Raw genomic sequence first — 18,796 nt, 5'->3', positions numbered from 1 at the left:
TTGTGTGTGTTGCTTTTATGCTGTTTATAATGTTTTTAACGTTATTTGGGAACATCGTCCCACCTCCGCATGCGAGCCTGTGTTGGGATGACAATTAAAGTTCCTTGAATCCTGGAATCTTCGCATTCTATTCAGACCACAGAAGGTCAGATCAATGACGAGCGTGGCACCATTTGCAGCTCCGAGTGTTGACGGAGGAGGCCATCCTCGGCCAGCAGCGCCAGGAGCGCCGCGGGCTGCAGCTGATGTGATCCCGCGTCCCGAATATTCCTTTACTCCGCACACATCCTGAAACTATCGCAGAGGAATTTATGTGCCGCTCGTCATAAATCAAACCTGAGCTGAAAGCTTGAAATATGAAGAAGCGGTGATGTAAAGTGGAAAGCCGGAGCAGCGCCTCTCCGAGAAGTTGTGTTCTCTGCTGCTCGCTCAGACCATTTTCGCCGGTGCCGTCATATATTGTGGTTTTGGTTCCTGAAAATCCCTTTTGAAAGCAAAGGGAAAACTGATGTAATATAAGGACAGAACCTGAGAGAACTTCCCGGGTGAAAAGGTGAAGATCGATTCGAACTGTAAATATTCTGAGGGAGATTGAGCTCCACGTCTGATTTACACTAAAGCACCAAAGGGGAACTTTAAATGTGGCGATAGCTGGTTTGCTAATTAATGCTATTTACTTAGCATGGAGGTAATAATGGAAGGACGACAGCGGCGTTCCCTCAGAATTCCCGTACCCTTGAAAGTCTTTCTGCCCCTTGATTTGATACAAAGAGCAGATTCTCCTGGTTTCCTCAGCACTTTTCTGAACAGCGGCTGTTCAAATTCTTCCGTGCCCCCCCCCCCGGCCGTGACTGCTGAACTCATCTCCCTCTCCTGAGCTGGAGCATAGTTTGGCATTTACCTGGGCTCTTTCAATGTCATTTTATTCATTCTTTGACTTCCTTTTTCTATATTCCTGCCGAGTTTTAAAGTCCTTTAAAAGTGGTCGCAGATGTTTCAGAGTGCAGCTTGTTTGCGTCAGGCAACGCAGCGAGACATGAACTCCAGTGTTGTTGTTGCGATGCATCGACACAGAAGCGTTTGGGTCACTGCTGCCCCGTCAGCCTCTGCGTCTCTGTCCTCTCTACACACCAACACTCGTCCCCACCAAAAACATCTCACTCGAGCGCGCGCAACGTTTGGTCGATGATGAAGTGTAAACAGGTAGAAAAATGTTCCAACACCCAGAAATGGGCAGCGGTGGAACATTTGGCGCTCTTGCCTGTACGATGGGAAAAATAGACTTTTTGTTTGGAGTGTTGTTTTTAGGGCCAGGCAAGTCAGTGTTTGTCTAAACTCTAAAAATCTCCTCAGTTGGTCAGGCATTAAACGCAAACACACACCGACATACAACATCACGCTAACACCAGATGCCAGGAAGCAGAGTGGCGGCCGAGTGGCATCTACAGCAAAGCCCCGTCATGCGTGACTCTCCCCTGACTTTGCCTCTTTTAGCAAGCTTGCGTGATCCTGCCATCTCCTCCCATCAGGCTCTGTGTCCCTGTATATCCTTCATTCACTCTCCGACACACACACAATCACACGTTACGCCTGCTGGACTCTCACACAGGGGAAATGTGACCAAACCAAGTGATCGGAGCTACTGTTGATAGCATAAACAGGATTAGCGCTGCGATGACAGGCAGCAGCACAGATGGGAGAATGTGAAGTAGACGGGCCACGCTATGTCCACACCTACTTAGTTCGGCTCATTTTCAGGTTGTTTTCTTGTGGGTGACACCCAGGGAGATCCAAGATTGGTCACCTTCTGCTGGGCATGACGATGCTCCTCCTGAATGAGAACTTCCTGCCTAATACCCTTACAACACAGGGGGTGAGGTGTTAGGAGGAAGATAATCAGATTGTTGTGGGTTAGAAGGCTGCTTAAGGAATTAGATCCCTCGTGGGCCAAATTGTTGTGTGAAATTTCAGCAAAGCACCGCTGGTGACAGGTGACGTGCAGAAAAATCCCATCGAGCAGAAGCTGTGAGGTCCAGGACCTCTCCTTCCTGTCCTCTTATGTAAGTGAAGACAGAGCCGTTGACAGACGGACAGACTGTCACAGAGGTGGACGTGCCGCAGCACGGACACACAACACCTCCGACAGTCGCCGCTGACTGACAGCTTAATAGCTTTCATGCATTAGGCATGACCAGCATCATGGCTATCACTTGATCCTTCTCAACAAGGGACACATCGGCCACCTCGCCTCCATTTAATTACACATGGGGAGACGCGCGCGCGTGCGTGTGTGTGTTTGCTTACAGTCTGGACATGTATTTGCACACATGCATGTAAATGATTTGGTTTATATGAAGCAGTTATTACGCTGCGGGGAGTGATGTGTACTTACCATTTCAAGAGGCGCACGTTTACACAGTACAGAAATAACAACCCCCCCCCCCATTTTACATACACATACACGCGTTTGATAATGTCATAATTCTGGTTGTCCATCCAGCTAAAGAGTGGCTTCTTTTTAATTTAAGGAGAAACACAAGTGAGGAGCACACCTTGCTGTGGTCACCACGCACCCTCAGCTCAGTATTCTGTATAGAATTGCGTGCTGCCGCGGCATTAGTGTCGTTTCCCTCCCGTATGGATCGGGCCTGGGGGACCATCTGCCCAGTATTATTTTCCTCAATGGGCCCCAAACAGCTTCATAATCTTTTTAAACAGATTACCTCCTCGTTACGTTGGAGCTGTATGGATAAAAGGGCAGCCTGACAGGCTCAGCGGTGAAAAAGGTGCAGCCTTTTTCTCAGAGAAAACCTCTCGAGCTTTCTGGTTTGTGGCGACCACAAAATGGGCGATCATGGCTTCTTTACTGGCCAACAGGGAGGAGCAAACGACAGGGATAATCTAAGACTTGCCTCTTTTTCCCTGTTATTTTGAGCAACAGGAGCGAAACTCGCTGGCACGCAACGGCGAAGGTACATCCTCACTGGCGCGCTTCTCCCTCTCTCCTGACCGGAATGAAGCGAGACTAAAGCACAGGGCAAAAATGGAACAGTTATTACCCTCCGAGCCTGTTTCCTGTTTAGAATCCGTTGGATAGTCCATTGCATAGTTGCGATTTTTTCTCATGAAAACGGAGCTGGATTTCTGTGCAGGAAGTGGCATTATCATCAGCCAGACTCAAGGGTGTGGCCTTATTGTGTGGATTTGCTGATGTAAAGACCCATTTTGTTTCCAACTCTTTAGTTTGCTGAGTAAGCACAGCTGGGGTTTCAGCCATTCCTGTTAAAAATCAGCTGAAATGAGATAGCGACAGTTCACCCACGATGACTGCAAAGAGATTCATTAATCAGAGTAACTGCAGTAAACCAGGCACGCTAGGAAGACGCACGGCGTGCCGAAGGCCCAGGAATTCCAACTTAGCCATTTGTTGCTGAGGTTTATGCGACACATCGCCGGGCCACCACTGAGGCCACTCTCACGGGCTGCTCCTCACTTTCAGAAGGAGCGAGAGCCAAACGTGGTTTGGTGCTTTCGTATCTGTGGAGCTCAGCAAACCTGCAGCTGCCACTAAAACCCTCCAGTCCTGTTCCGTTGCACAGTCACACAAAAGCCTCTGTTGACTCAGATCCTGTCAGTGGTCTGTTTATGCTACACTATTGGCTTTACGTTGCCGTTAATGATCAAAGACTTGACGACAGTCTCTCTGTGTGTGTGTGTGTGTGTGTGTGTAATGCACACACAGTGTACACAGTAGCAGTGTGCACAGCAGTGACTAGCCTGCGGGATTTTCCCGAGGGCTCGTGGATCGCTAATATCAGTAATATCATCGTCGTTAGCGGAACAGCACCGACGCGCGATCCTGTTTGTGATCATATCGCGTCTACATGCAGGGACGGCTGTTGTTTATGCTCTCTTTTGGATTTTCTTTTTTTTGTTTAATCTCTGCATTCACGTCCTCACGTCCTAATCCCTCTGAAACAGAAGTGTTGCCATTTGTTTCCCACTCCCAAGAAAGTGCTGTGCATCTATGGGGACAAAAGGGAATTGCTCTAAATCCGGCCACTGGATCCCTACAGATGTATGTCAGAGCGGACCAAATAAAGCAGCATCAGAAAGATTAGAAATCTCAATCAGATTTGAATCCACTGTCAAAAGTGGCACCGAGGATGATTAAAGTATAAATCATCAAGAGGGCCAGAACTGCCTTATTCCAAAATCCCCCCAAAACTATTTTCATTATTTCCATTTTTCACCAAGTTGAAACAAAAAAAAAGGGCTGGATTTGGACGGGGCCAAGATCCGGACATTTGATCTGTGGCATAATGAAGTATTAGCTTCCATTACAGTGCAGGCTTAACCTTTTTGCAGAGCACCATTGAGCGCCTGCCAGCAGTCATCAATATTTAACAGCTGTTGCTATTATGAAATTCTTTATGGGCTAATGTGGCTCGCCGGCTTGCACGCAAGGCCTTGGCCCGCCGCCAGCACCCTGTCAGGAGGAAGGCGTGGGGGGGGGGAGATTGACAGACGGTTCGCTCGCGTGACAACCAGCCCTTGATCAGCCAGCTTCTCTCTCTCTCTCTGCTGTGGATTTCCTGTGTATGTGTTGAGAGAGAGAGAGAGGGAGGGAGGGAGGGAGGGGGCAGTGCAGCGGGAAGGGGGTGGGAATAGTCAAAGGAAGTGGCTGGAAGCCAACCAAACCTCAACACACATATGCACACACACACCATTTTCTCTACTCACGCAAGCCTTGTGGTGGGGGGGGCTGCTGCTGCTGCGCTGCACAGCGCTCACATGTTCAGGTCCAGAGCGCTCTTTTACAAGCCAAGCACACATCTTAGGTTCGGCTGCCAAAGGATGGCACCCACACCGCCGTCATGTGGGCGACGCACCCAGACGGAGCGCACCGATCTGGCGGGTGTCCCTCCACTCTGGGGGGCATTTAAGAGCCGCTCTGCTTAACCAACATCAATTAAACGGATTATTATTATTATTATTATTATCATTATTATTATTATTATTACGTTTTATAGGCTGTTCAGTCGTTAAATCAAGCATTTCTTTTATCCAGCTCTCAAATCAGATGATTTATCTTCTCTTAAACTTCTACTCTACCTCCAACTTACACGATCCAGCCTCGAGGAGACGCTGAATAAAGTCCCGAGCAGCCACCCGCCGAGCAGCCACCCGTACGTGAATATTGTGCTGCGGTGTAGCGTGATCTAAATAATGGACACGGAGCATTATCTTCCATTCCATTCAAAACACAAGCGTGAAAATGTTTGAGGCCGTGCGATACTATTTTAAGTTTCGTGCTTTTTTCTTTTAAACGAACGCTTCGCCGTACAGGATTATATTGAAATATTTATTGGTGGATTCATTTGGACTTTTGTTAGATCTCCGTTTTCTCCAGAACGTCTGCTGGGACATTATCTTACTTCAGAAAAGGGCTGGAACCATCCAAACCCCTCAGCAGGCTGGAATCAGACCTCAATGTAGAGACGTCTTTTCATTGAAGGACAGAAGCACGTCTGATGTTTGCACGGGCTCTTGGATCACGTATCCACTAGAACCTGAGCTTCGCTCTTTGCTAAAGGAGCCACCTCGTTTGTTGGGTGGTCCTGATGTTGGATCCTGTCAGAGCAGGTAAACGTCCCCCCCGCTACAGCAGCGCCTCTGTTCTCGTTTAGGAGAAAACAGGCAAAAAAAAGAGACTCGAGCAGCAATGAATCGAGGCTTTGCTGGCAGAGGAAGTGATGGTGGCGATAATTAATCATCCCCCGTGTTTGCCTTTCCTCTCCAAACACTGTCGTAAGAGAGAAAACAAACCGATTTCAGGTGCTGAAGGAGGAGAAGAAAGAAGCTTATTGGATTCATTTCCCTCTGCTCATCCTTACAACAGCCTGGTGGGTTTACAGCATTTGTGTTTGGATCTACAGTGGTCTGCGTGGCGCCCGGCGTGGCGGCCGGTGTGGCGCCCGGCGTGGCGCCCGGCGGGGCGCCCGGTGTGGCGTCCGGCGTGGCGCCCGGCGGGGCGCCCGGTGTGGCGTCCGGCGTGGCGTCCTGTCAGGACGTTGTTTTGTGCAGCAGTGGCAACAGGTAGAACCTGGAGCACCGCGCAAATAGTTGTTGATCTCTTTGCAATGTTGAAGGATGGGGGGGTTGATGGGGGAGGAGATGTCGAGGGCTATTGCAGGGGCAGGAGGTGGTCGAGGGCTATTGTAGGGGGCAGGAGATGGTCGAGGGCTATTGCAGGGGGCGGGAGATGGTCGAGGGCTATTGGGCGAGGGGGGAGCGAAGCCAAACGGGGCCTATTTCTGTGAGCGGGGGCTATATGAAGCATCGGAAGATGCACGTATTCGTTCTTATAATGAGGTGGTGTCTGTGCGTGCGTCGCGTGACTAATCTGTGCTCGCTACAGTGAGTGACGGAGCGCAGGGCTGATCTCTTGGAGTAAGCCACATGCCCCCTGACAGCACACCCACAAGAGAAACACGCAAACATGCCTGCAACACGCAATGCACATGTGACAGTTCCGCACGCCACTATCTTATAGGCTAATTACATGCATGCGCACTAGCACGGCAGTAAGCTCAGCCAACGAATGTATGCGTGGAGGTCGATGGACTATAAGTTTACTTTGGGAGGTGTATCGTCAAATATGAGCGGGGGCCACCGTCTCGGCAATTTCCATTGAAGAAGGAGTTCCTTCTGCATAGACAAAGCTGGTTTCATCGATTAGTGATGGTTGATCCCATCCTGTCATTAAATCCTCCAGTCTTCTACCATAGTAGAAATGTCTGCCACACACTCCCACCATTAGCCTCACTGCCATTATATATTGAACTTTATGTCCTGCAGTGAACCACGACAAGACCTCCAGGAAGCACATCAGCAGCCCTGCAGCCTCCAACCCTGATCAGAGGAAAGAGAGCCTTCCTCTGGGCGGCGCCGTGAATGAAAGCAGCCTCCTCCTGGAGGTAAGAAGCCGTTTGCTTTGTAAACTTCAACACCGGACGAGTGGATGTAAATCCTTGCATGCTGTTGTAGTAATATTAGAATCATTATTATCATGTCATTTCCTCCGCGGTTGGATCTTTGTGAGCCGAGACGTGCGTGTGCGTGCGCGCGCTTCCCGTCCTCCTCTGCAGGGCTGTGGTGTTGCGTGACATAAGAGTGTGAGAACCGTTGAAGGAGGTGGACCCTCGTTGCCAGTTATCAGTGTGTGTTTCTGACTGCGTCGCTACGTGTGACAGCGAGCGGGAGAGCGCGAGAAGAGCACATAAAGCTTGTCAGCGTTAATTAGAGTCGCCACATGCCTCAAAAACTGTTTCATAAGGTTTATTTCATACATTGAATGAGGCAGATCATCAAGATTTTAAGTCTTTGCATGGCTAAGTTGCCAGATTCTGTGAAAAACGGCGTAAAATGCTCCAGTGAGGGATGGTGATGTTTGAAAAGTCACGTCGCATCACGGCGACAGCCAGCGCTACGTGCGTGTTCGGCCATAGGGAGCCGAGCTGAAGCAACGATGCTTCTGTTAACGTGTCGGGCCGGTAAACAAAAGGTTAGATTGACCGTAGTGATGTGCTGCCTCCCGTTGCGTGACTCGACCTGCACCCGGGCCTCACGGGGAGGAAGCGGACCCATATATGATTGTGCTCCACTGTTTTCCTCGATCGCGTCTTCACAGCTGAAACTTGGTGAGAATTTAGGAGGAAATAAGGCAGAACTTTTTACTGTATTCTCTCGTCTCCAACGGCAACACAGCAATGCCCCAAGACTAAAGTGAACACATGATGGATTCTTTAATGTGTTTCTGATTGTTAATGTGCTTCGTTTATTGGCAGATTTCCCCCCTTTTCCCCCTCAAATATAATTCAATCTATTGAAGATCATATTATCTAAGCTCAGGATGCATGTGGAGGATGTGGCTGCGTTCCAGGGGTCAGGAGGGTTCGGTGTTTGTCATGACCTCATCATCTGTGCTTTCATCTCATCCTGACAGCGAGACAGATGCAAAAAAAAAGAAATCCAAAGAAACTGTCGAAACAATGATGCAAGGCTGCCCCAGAACTCCCCCCCGCCCTCCGCTCTTCCAAATCCAATAGACCGTTATTTTATTTTGGGCTCTGCGTGCAAAGCACCTCTTAAGATTTGTAAGTCAAAGCTTTTAGTGTCCCAGGGGTGGTTATGGGAGCCAGGAGTGTAATAGATGCAGATAGTGTGCTGCAGGCGGCCAACAGCAGGTGTGCTTGTTTCCATTACCTAAAGGCTTCAGAATTCAAAGCACAGAAGGAAATGTGAATGGAGAAAACATACCTAAACAGCACTTGTGGAGTGCAGCCAATATGTGGAGGATTTTCTTCCTTTTTCCTGCTTCATATTAGTCAGAAACAGGAGCTTATTATGCTTGTTTTTTTAATAATTGGGGCTTCTTTTACAAACAAAGACGAGTTATTGTAGTTATTAAATTCATTATTCTAGTTGGTTTTCCTTTTCCCTTTGGAAATAGTCGACGGGCAGTTGGATTCCAACAGGTGTGGCGCCGTAAATGTGGACGTTTTCTCTGTTCACCAGGGACGTATGTCGCTCTGGGTCGCACGTGATGCCTGCCAGAAACCTCCGATATTTAAAGTAGCATGAGAGCAAATGAAGAGATTTAATCTTCTGAATGTCGGGCCGCAGGTGTCGGGACCTATCGACGAACCTGTTCCATTTAAGATCCCGTTTTATATCTGTGCGGACAAACCAAAGCCTGCGCGGACTACGTTTTCTTTATAGAGCGACAAAGGTCCCGAGACACATGTTTTCACTACAGTAAAGATTCCCATTTAATGACATTGTTGTTATGAAACTTCTGGACGGGAAGTAAGACGCTCTTCTCATAAATGCTTCGATATTGTCCCAGCATGCTGCACCCAGATGGAACCGAGGCTGGAAAACATTTCTCCTCGTCGTGCTAGTGTCTGATTTGCATCGTTATATCGTGAGCTGCTATTTTCCTGGCACGCCGCCGCTTCGCCACGGCGTGCTGCTGAGGCTAAAGCCCACCGGCCGCCTTCGCCGGCAGGGTGTGCTTTGTTGTGTTTGAGCCGAGAGCTCGGCGCAGCATGACACTGTAAGCAAAGGCAATCAGATCAGTGTTCTGAGGGAGTGAAAGAGGGAAACACAGGAACCGCCGATGTGAGAGCACGAGACCAACGCACACACACGCCTGCACGCACACCAGGACAGACCTGCGTAGTCTCGCAGTAAAATAGAGGTGACAGACTCTGGCAGCAGCAGTCACGCAAGTCAAGTGGCCTTGCAGTTGTCACGCTATCACAAGCTGCGCTGCACACGCACACACACACACACCACACACACACACACACACACTGGTGGAAGGCCCTCGCTCTCCTTCCTGTGCTCTTTTCTTCTCTCACACTCTTGCTTCCATCTCCATCTGTGCGCCCCCCAATCATTTGATTGGAGCCATGTATGACGGCTCTTTTTGATCGACACTTGGTTGTAACTCTAAGCTCTGTTGGCCAAATACAATGTGTGGATGTGAGTAGAGAAGGGAAGCGGGAACAAGACGAGTTCCTGTGTTTCCAAGCAGCATATTTGATATTGCGAACCAAAAGCACGACTCCCTTATGAGAGTCTGCAACTCAACAAAAATTCACAAGTTTAAAGTGGAGCAAATGGGCAGAGACATCGAATTCCGCCACAAAATAGTCATTTAAATGTCTTTCAAAGCAATATTTTGCATTACAAATCAGTAAGTTTTATTTGGCCCCCTCAAACCCATAAACATCTGCTTCTCGTTGCCTTTCAAGGGCTCCGTTATTCGCGTCCTTGCCCCAGTTTTTACTGTTTTCTTGGCTTACATAGAGGTTTGGGAAGTCAGTCTTTTCCCCTCCATATTAGAAACAATCATTTAGACAATGTGCAGGGATGCACAGATGAGCTGCAGGTGTTGCAGTCATCATCTCTATTTGCATCTGAAGCCAGTGCTTTGATCCACACTTATTCCTCCGTGTTTCTGCTTCTGTGCAGTCCCTGACAGGCTTCGCCTTGGTGGTGAGCAGTGATGGGATGGTCTTCTATGCCTCCTCCACCATCGTGGACTATCTGGGATTCCATCAGGTGAGTTGAACATCTGAGGTGTGTTTTTCTAATAAAAAAAGCTTTTCATCCAAACCACATTTCCACTAGTTTTCTGCAAGGGTTTCCCTTTGGTCCCTTACGCATCCCTTGCGTCCTTTTTATATTTCTTTCCGTTCCATCTTTAACCGGCATGTTTGTCCATGTGTGTGTGTATGATAATAAGCTAACGCTTTGGTTTCCCTCTTCCCTTGTGGCTATATGCAGCCGCTCTTTACTCACGGATGGTACCAACAGTCAGGAAGAGTGCAGTGTGTGCGTACGTTAATACGACATCACGCACATCTCAGTGACCTCATGACTTCTGTACAAAAATAGGAGGCAAACTGGCTGACGACCGTTTTCCTTTAAGAGGCTGATCAAACGATTCTTTTCTCTTTCAAGCCTTGAAAACATGTCGCATAACTTGAAACCCGCAATTGTAGCCGAAAAGATGTGCATCATAATACACGGCTGAACCAAAATCAAAAAGTAGACTTAATTAAGCAACACCACATAAAAACACTGCAAAAAAGAAAAAGCATCAAATGTTGGCCTTTGATCCCATCTCTTCATGGAGCAACAGCCTTTGAAGGCCGCTGAAAATATCACTTATTCTCTGTTTTTTTCCTCCGTCGCGTTTCCTCTGCGTGTTTTTTACAAGAAACATAAACAATAGTCATTCGATCCGCCTGTCTGCCTCCACTCCTGCCAGTAGGGAAGCAAACCACAGGGCTAAGCAGCCGCTGAAGACTGTGGAACAGATCGTGTTTTCTGAGGCAAGCGATCAAAAACCCTCGCGTGCCACCAGTATGGAAATCATGGATGGGAGCTGCAGGGAGGGGCAGCGGAGGGAAGGGGAGAAGGCTGAAACATTTTAGTGAGGAATCTGTCATGGAATGACAGAAGCAAAGCTATTGCTGGAAAAGAGATGAGGCATGATGAGAGCAGCCTGGAACCCAGCTGAATGTGTGTGTGTGTGTGTGTGTGTGCGGGTGTGTGTGCTGGGCCGGACTGCTGTTCAGGGAGCTGGTGTCACGCGATGTTTGACAAACACAGCTGCCCTCACTGGCCCCACAGCTGTTGGTAGACTGGCATTGTACTGGTTAATTCTCCTTACATGTGCGGACGTCCATTTGTGTTTGGATGTTTTCAATGACTTCTGTTGACTTTGTGTGCACATTAAGGCCCACGTGCGTGCGTGCGCGCGTGCGTGTGCTCCGTGAGGGCGGGAGGTTGAGGCAGGCCTTGGGAATCCCGCGGCAGGAATCTCTCCTACCTGTTGATACGCAGCGGTCCAGATACGCAGCGTCGCGGTGGTACGCTCTGATTTAACATGCTCCCTCATCTTTGGTCCTCACAGACCGACGTGATGCATCAGAACGTGTTTGACTACATCCACATCGATGACCGTCAGGAGTTCAGGCGCCAGCTGCACTGGGCCATGTGTCCTCCTCAAAACCAGGCCTCATCAACGCACCAGGACAGCCAGCTAGCTGGAGGGACCGGTGGGTCACTGATGTGCTGCTGGACACAGGCTGAAGGATGATTTATCGCATCCCTCGCTAATCTGGCTTTGTTGTGTTCCTTCTGTAGGAGAGGACTACGTTGTGAGCAACTTGTTCCATTCTACAGAAGCCGGTGGGATTCCACCAGAACTGTCAGGCTTCCTCAACAGGTCCTTCATTGCCCGAGTCCGATGCCTCCTGGACAGCACTTCTGGATTTTTGGTGAGAGCCTCCGACACGTCAAAGCAAACCTCCTTTAAACAGCGACGGTGCCTGAGTGAATGATGCAGAATCGGCCGTTGTTGGCTGCGTCACACACGAGCACGATGAAGGAACCGGGTGCCTGACCGCACCAGAATAGCAGCCTGGATCGTGTCTGAGGGTTCTGAGCAGTCTGCTTTGGGCCAACTGTACCGTCGGGGTCAGCAGAGTTCACCGTCACCGGTCCAATGTGGCTTTAAAGAGACATTCTAGACCCTCGTAGGCCCGACAGTGAGAAAGTAATAGAATAATCTGTTTTCCTTAAATGTCAGCAGGTTTGCGGCAGTTGTAATTTAACACACTTGCTCACGAGGCAACTGCTCGAATTGAAAAAGCAGCACCAGCGTGGAGTTCTAGACGTGTGTTTGTGCGATTCCCTGTTATATTTCTCAGGTTTGTGCACGAGGGAAACGGAAACACAGGGCGATTTGACTCTAACTTCTTCTTCTTCCTCCCTCACAGACGATGCAGTTCCAGGGTCGACTGAAATTCCTGCACGGCCAAAAAAAGAAGTCAGCCTCCGGGGCGCCGATGCCCCCTCAGCTGGCTCTGTTCTGCGTCGCGGTTCCCCTCCTGCTGCCCTCCATCACCGAGATGAAAATGAAGAACATGTTACTGCGTGGAAAGAACAAGGGAGGAGGAGGAGGAGGAGGAGGAGGAGGGTTCATCTCTGCTCTGGATCACGGGTGAGGGGAAACATTCACAGCAGCACTCGAGCTGAAGGGTTATTGAAATGTAGAAAGTATGAGGCCCTGGAAGCGCAGTTGTTCAAACATATGCTATTCTTATGGGATGTACGCGCGTTATTTACACTTTCCGTGTAAGCCGGAGCCAAAATCGCACCTCAGGCTCAGGCCGATGCCTTTGGGATGTTGCTAATGTTAATGTTGTTCATTTCTTTTAGTCATTTTTGTCCAAAGTTGCAGCAAAAGCTTCACCCTTAATTGTCAGCCAGCAGCCTTTGGAACACGTACCTGTGGCCCATTAGAAGTTTGGATGAGTCCTCCGTCTGCTTCGCGCATCATTAAGTCAAAGCTCTGAGCCGAAGCCATGAAGCAGAGGCCTTCCACCCCCCCTGCTGTCCGCTCCCTGGCAGCAGCACCCAGCACACATTAATAACGAACGCCCGTTTCTGATTTTCATTTTTTAAATAAAACCAGCGCCTCTGTCTAGGTGGGGACCCCGTTACCCCTGAGGCGAGGGCTGATTAGAGGGTCGTGTCAGTAATATTACATTTGACAGGAAGTTTAAAGCAGCTGAAACGCTGCGGACAGCAAAAGTTGCCCAACAGAAGCAGTGAAAGAGGGCGACCGCCACCACCAGGTCCTGCCTGTGGATCCTGTTTTGAAACGGTTGGAAAAGATGAGTCAGGTTGCAGCTATCTCTGTTCTCTCTCTGTGGCGAGGAGGGAACCCTTCACGTTTGAGTCACCCAGTTGATGTTTGCGCATCTGATTGGACCTCCTTTTTCCTTTCCAGAGGCCGTCTCGTGTTCGGCGCCGCTGCGTATTTAAGGTCTTAGCTCTAGATTCCCGACTGACCTCTCCTGTTTCTCTTCTCACCCCTTTGCCCCCCCTCACAGAAAGCACGGGGAACTCTCCACAGACACCCCTTCGGTGGCGGCGGCGGCGGCGGGGGATGGGCGATGTTGCAGACCCTCTGCTCCTGTCCTGTCCCTCCCCTGGTGCGTCCCAGCGCGGCCATCACACACCCTGGACCCCCACTCTCCAAGACAACCTCAAGTACCGCCCTGATGATTACTACAGCCAGGAGGAGCCACTTCAATTACTGCAAGACTTCCATGGCTCCCCATAAAGGCGTCACCCCGGGCCTGGGTGGTGGCTGGCCTCTGCGGCCAAACTCCGGCCCCCTCAGAGCGGGTCAGGGAGTTGGATACGTCCCGTCTAACCGTCTGAACAGAGCAGGTTCATTATGGGAAAACCGTACGGCGGCAGAGGCGGCGAGGTGTTTGTCTCCAAACTCTACGGGAACGGTCCAGATTCCCTCGGATCCGGACGTCTACTGCATCGACCTGGTAAAGAACGAGAACGGCTACGGCGAATGCTACGACTGGCCATCCCGTCCCCGAGATGCCGCCCATTAAGGTGGAGCACGACTCGGACTCTGAGAACGGCTGCGACGTGTACGGGAGAGCCTGGGCCGGTCGCGACCCAGAGGCGCTGGAAGCGGCGCTACTGCAACGGCGGGTACGCTCAAACCTCCGGCCCTCCATCTCAAGTCGGAGGAGATTACTACGACCCGCAGTACTCGCCCTGCCAGCGGGGCAAGGCGGGAATCAGCCCCCCCTACAACAACAACTACCAGAACTATGCAGTCGGCGGCCACGTGAACGGACGTCTGCTGAAGTGTGACAAAGAGCTGGGCGGCGACGCCCACTTCAGCCCCCAGCGGCTCTCCCACTCGGACTCTCTATGCAGCAACCAGCCTATCAACCTCATGGACTCGCACGTCTTCGCCCAAGAGCCTCACAAGGCGTACGCGCACCAGGACTACAACAAACACGCCGCCTATGAGTTCAAAGGGCACGGCCCTGATCCATGCAATCAAACGGGAGCCCATGGACTCGCCCCCGTGGTCCGAGAGCGCCCAAAACATGAGCCAGTCCATGATGGTCGCCCCGCGGAACATTATGCCCTGCGTGATGAGCACAGGGACCCCACAAGTCCAGTCCCTACGTTATATGCCGTGAAGGTGACCGCCGCAGCAGATGATCGCTTGCCCCCCCCCCCCCCCCCCCTTCCCCCTTCCCCTGGGGGTTCCGAAGCGCTTTCCAGGAACTTTTCAGTCCCTTCTGTTTAATGAAGAGAGCACAAACACGGCTCAGGTTCTAGTGCTGTGACAATCAAAAGAACTGCTTGCGTCCCTCTGGGGGATGGAGGATTTAGCTTCGTAGACGGTTCCAAGCACTTTTGGATTGAGGCGAGCTCAGTCTCGAACACTCTTGTTGGTTCTTTACGTCTCGTGCACGCCCAACGTTTGTGACAGGAAGGAAGAGTTTGCTGTAAAGGTGTACCTTGTTACTACACAGGAGATGAGGCACAGCTACTACTGGCTTCAGAGTTCCAGCGGCTAAAGGGACGAGCCCCTTTGTTTGCAGTTTGCATGTTTTAATGCTTTAAGTGATCTACCTTTTTTTCCATGACTGCCTCCATTGTTTTCTATGCCTCTTATAGCCACGTGCACGTGCAGGGACTGCTTGGAGCTTGAACCCTGACGGTTTGTGTTGGGAATTAGCCTGAACGCTCTCGATGGTTCATCAGACGAATCGCAGAATCGCGGAGTAACGCGACGCTGTTCGCCGATCGATCCGATGGTCGAGATGTGCGCGGCTGTCAGAGTGTGTTGGAAAAAAAAGGTTTATTTATGAAACGAGAACAGACTTTTCTCCCAGATCCCAGGTCCAACCGGCACTAAGTGATCCCACCACTGCAGGATATTACCGATTACACACAAAACCAAACCTGAGGAAACTAAAGTGGTTTCCATGACAACAGGAGGCGGCGTACTTTATTATGTTTTTTTCTTTTTTTTTTCTCCTTTCTTTCGGCGCATATGAGACCTCCCTATTTTTAGGTAACGAAAGTACAAATAATACAGATTAGTGTCGTTTACGTGGACGTTCATGTGTCGTCTGGATCCGTGTCTATGGCAACAGCATTTCAACCCGTCTGGCCACACATCTCCACTTCCTGTGTTGGCTGACGCCATCGGGCCTTGTCGTCACACTCAGTATTTTGTTTTTGCACAAATTAAGTCAAAGCACCAAATTAATTGAGTTGATTGAAGCTATTGTGGTAGTTTCTAAATTGCACTACTGGGAGTAGTTTTCAGTTAAAGTTCAGCCTTGCCAGAAAAGTTTTTTTATTTGAGTCGACACGCACAAATGTACATGTGTCACTGTTCCTGGATTTAGTCTTGATTTCTCTCTGTGTGTGTTCATTTCAATAAATGTTTGAAGCTCCGTATTTATTGTAAGAAGCGAAAAATGCATAATTTAAAAAGTTTAGTTTTGAAGGCTTTTCTGTTCCTCTGATTTAAGTCAACTTTTCTTGCTACCTTTTTTTTAAAAATATTTGTTTTAAAAGAGAAAAAAATGTCAGATTTGTCTCATGGAGGACGTAGCTGCAAGGTAGCAAACACAGTGTACATATGCAGTGACTTCAAATGTTTCTACGTGGTTTTTGCAAATGAATCTTATCTATTAAAGAAAATACTTTTCTTTGTATGGACATTGGGGGTGTGGTGGTTTTTTTTTCTCCTCTCAGCGCCCAGAAAAGATGAGAAAAGCTCAACACTTGAATCTATGAAGGGTTACAGACGGCCTACAGGCGTCGTGACGTTGATTTGTTTCCTTTATAATAATTCTAATAGTTGTACCGCTCCACTAACGTCATCGCTCATTGGTCGGCTGTCCTCCTCACATATTTGGCTCCTCAGTAGCTTCTGAATTTTTCCCTTTATAGCCTAAAGTCTCCCTTCTGATTCATGATAAATCCTCAGGATGCAGAGCATCTGTTGCTACGGTGCCTGTCTGTGGGCTGTCTGTGGTGGGAGTGCAGGCCGTGGACAGAGGAGACCAGACAGAGACACGAGAGCTGCTGACCTCCGGTTGAAGCTTGACCTCCGCTCCACCACATGGTTAAAACACTGATGCTCAGTATCCGCCCCTCCTTAATCTGGGAGCTCTTTTCATTTGGATCTTAACACAAAAACAAGAAGCTGAACTGAAAGAAATTCTGAATCTGAGCTTCTCGAATAACTAAACAAAAGGATAATAAATGACTGAACATGCGCGCGACTCAACCGCCGCGGTGGTTCCTTGTTCCTCACTCGGGGGTCGTCCTGCTCGCTGACCTTCCACCTGCTGTCTGTCCCGTTGGCGGTGAGACGGGTCGATTATTGTCCCAGCTGGACAGGCTGATGCACTCCAGCTGGGCCCATTCACCCTCTCACCCACACCTGAGGCCAGATCAGAGTACCTGGGAGAACCCACAGGGAGAACATCCAAGCTGCCCACAGGAAAGCTCCTGGAAACCATGTGAGAATATTTGGAAGGGTTTGAAAACACGCTAACTTCTCTAACTTCTTCTTGTTCCACTTTGCTTAAACTCATTAATGTGTTTATTCCACTCTGCAGCCAGCTGCAGATCAGAGGGCCGTGATGGTTTGTGCGTCCACGTTCTCCAAGAGGAACCTGCTTTATTCCTGTTAATTAGCAAACAAAGATGGAACTTCCTCCTTCGCTTGTAGTTCTCAACCACAAACCACTGGTTTTTCTTTAGAATGGGATGAAGAATGTGTTGACCTGCGATTGGACAAGCGCGTCACACGCTTCCAGTGTTATGGATTCTGTAAGGTGGCCACCATGCGCAGATGTTTGAGCGGCAGCTACGCCCGCCAGTATCGTTCCCATTTCCCCAAATGCTGCTTCACAATCATCTCGCTGCGGTTTCATGGCTGCTGAAGTGAAAACAAAGAGGGCAGCAGTGTGAATGAAGGAAGCTCAATGTTTAATGTTCATCAGCACGCACGTGACCTTCTATCACGCCATCTGCACGACACTTGTTCTGCACACGGAGGCGAGAAACAAAAGGGGGGGGGGGGGGGAGTTGGAGAACATGAGAAAAGAACAGATCCCATCATCAGAGGAGGAGATGCTCTGGGCGAGAAGACTGTAAGCACAGTGTTTGATGCTTGTTGACAGCTGTACGTATGTGTGTGCATGTGTGGGTGCGTGCGCATGTGTGCGTGCATGTGTGGGTGCGTGCGCATGTGTGCGTGCATGTGTGTGTGAACCAAGACCTATAATCCTATACCATGCAATGTTGCGTGACTGTTCATACCCCAGTCTTGCTTATCTGCACACCATTTGCCCTGATTGGTCACACCCACTCTGTCTTTCTATCTGTCTCACACACACACACACACACACACACACACACACACACACACACACACACACACACACACACACACACACACACACACACACACACCACACACACACACACACACAGCATTTGCCTCTCCTCTCCACATATCTTGAGGTAACACAATGAGTAAAACCCTGGAGGGTCTGTCACAGACGTGCACGTGCATTATCATGCTTATATACACACCCTATTAAGCATATGGAAGAGAGTCACGCAACCCCCCCACCAATGAACAATAAAGTTCACTTTTCCTTCTGTATTGTTGTTTTAAATTACATTAAATGATCAAAACCTTCGTCCATTAATACATACAGTAATAATACTGGAGCTTTAATACAGAACAACAGGAACATTTATTCATTAAATATATATTCATAAAAGTTCAAAAAAGGAGAATTCATATATCTAAGCTATATATATTTTTAATAAATCCAATTCCGCATTTTCTTTAAATCACAGAACATTTCATACATTTTGCTGTAAAACCATTATTATCATTAACTAAAGTGAAAGGTGTGTTTAATTTACTGCAGCATATATAATATTTAAACTTATAGGCACAATGTTAACTGGGTTCAAAGGCCAATAAAAAGAGTTTTGGCCTCCAAAGGCCCTCAAACAAAACACACAGATATAATGTCTTTATTTGACTTTATGTCTTTGAAATCCTCATCATCACCTTTAGAATTCCTTTTACTAATGTAACTGTCAAGTATTGTGCTGACGAAGCAATAAGCATAAGATGAATATGGCAATAATGAATGTAAATCTATTAATCTTAGATTTAAATCTGGTCATTCATGTGTCCTTGTTTCATGTGATTTTCCTCGTTAGATTTTGTTGCACCACCAACACATAACTGTCATTTTAAATATACTGCTTTCATTCATTGTGACCAAAGAGTTTAGGGTTGTGTGAAACAATACTGGAGACCGTTAAAAGT

Source organism: Takifugu rubripes, unplaced genomic scaffold (assembly GCF_901000725.2).
Source record: "Takifugu rubripes unplaced genomic scaffold, fTakRub1.2, whole genome shotgun sequence".
NCBI classification, from domain to species: Eukaryota; Metazoa; Chordata; class Actinopteri; order Tetraodontiformes; family Tetraodontidae; genus Takifugu; species Takifugu rubripes.
The sequence above is the reverse complement of the archived record's forward strand: the minus strand, read 5'-3'. Positions refer to the sequence as shown.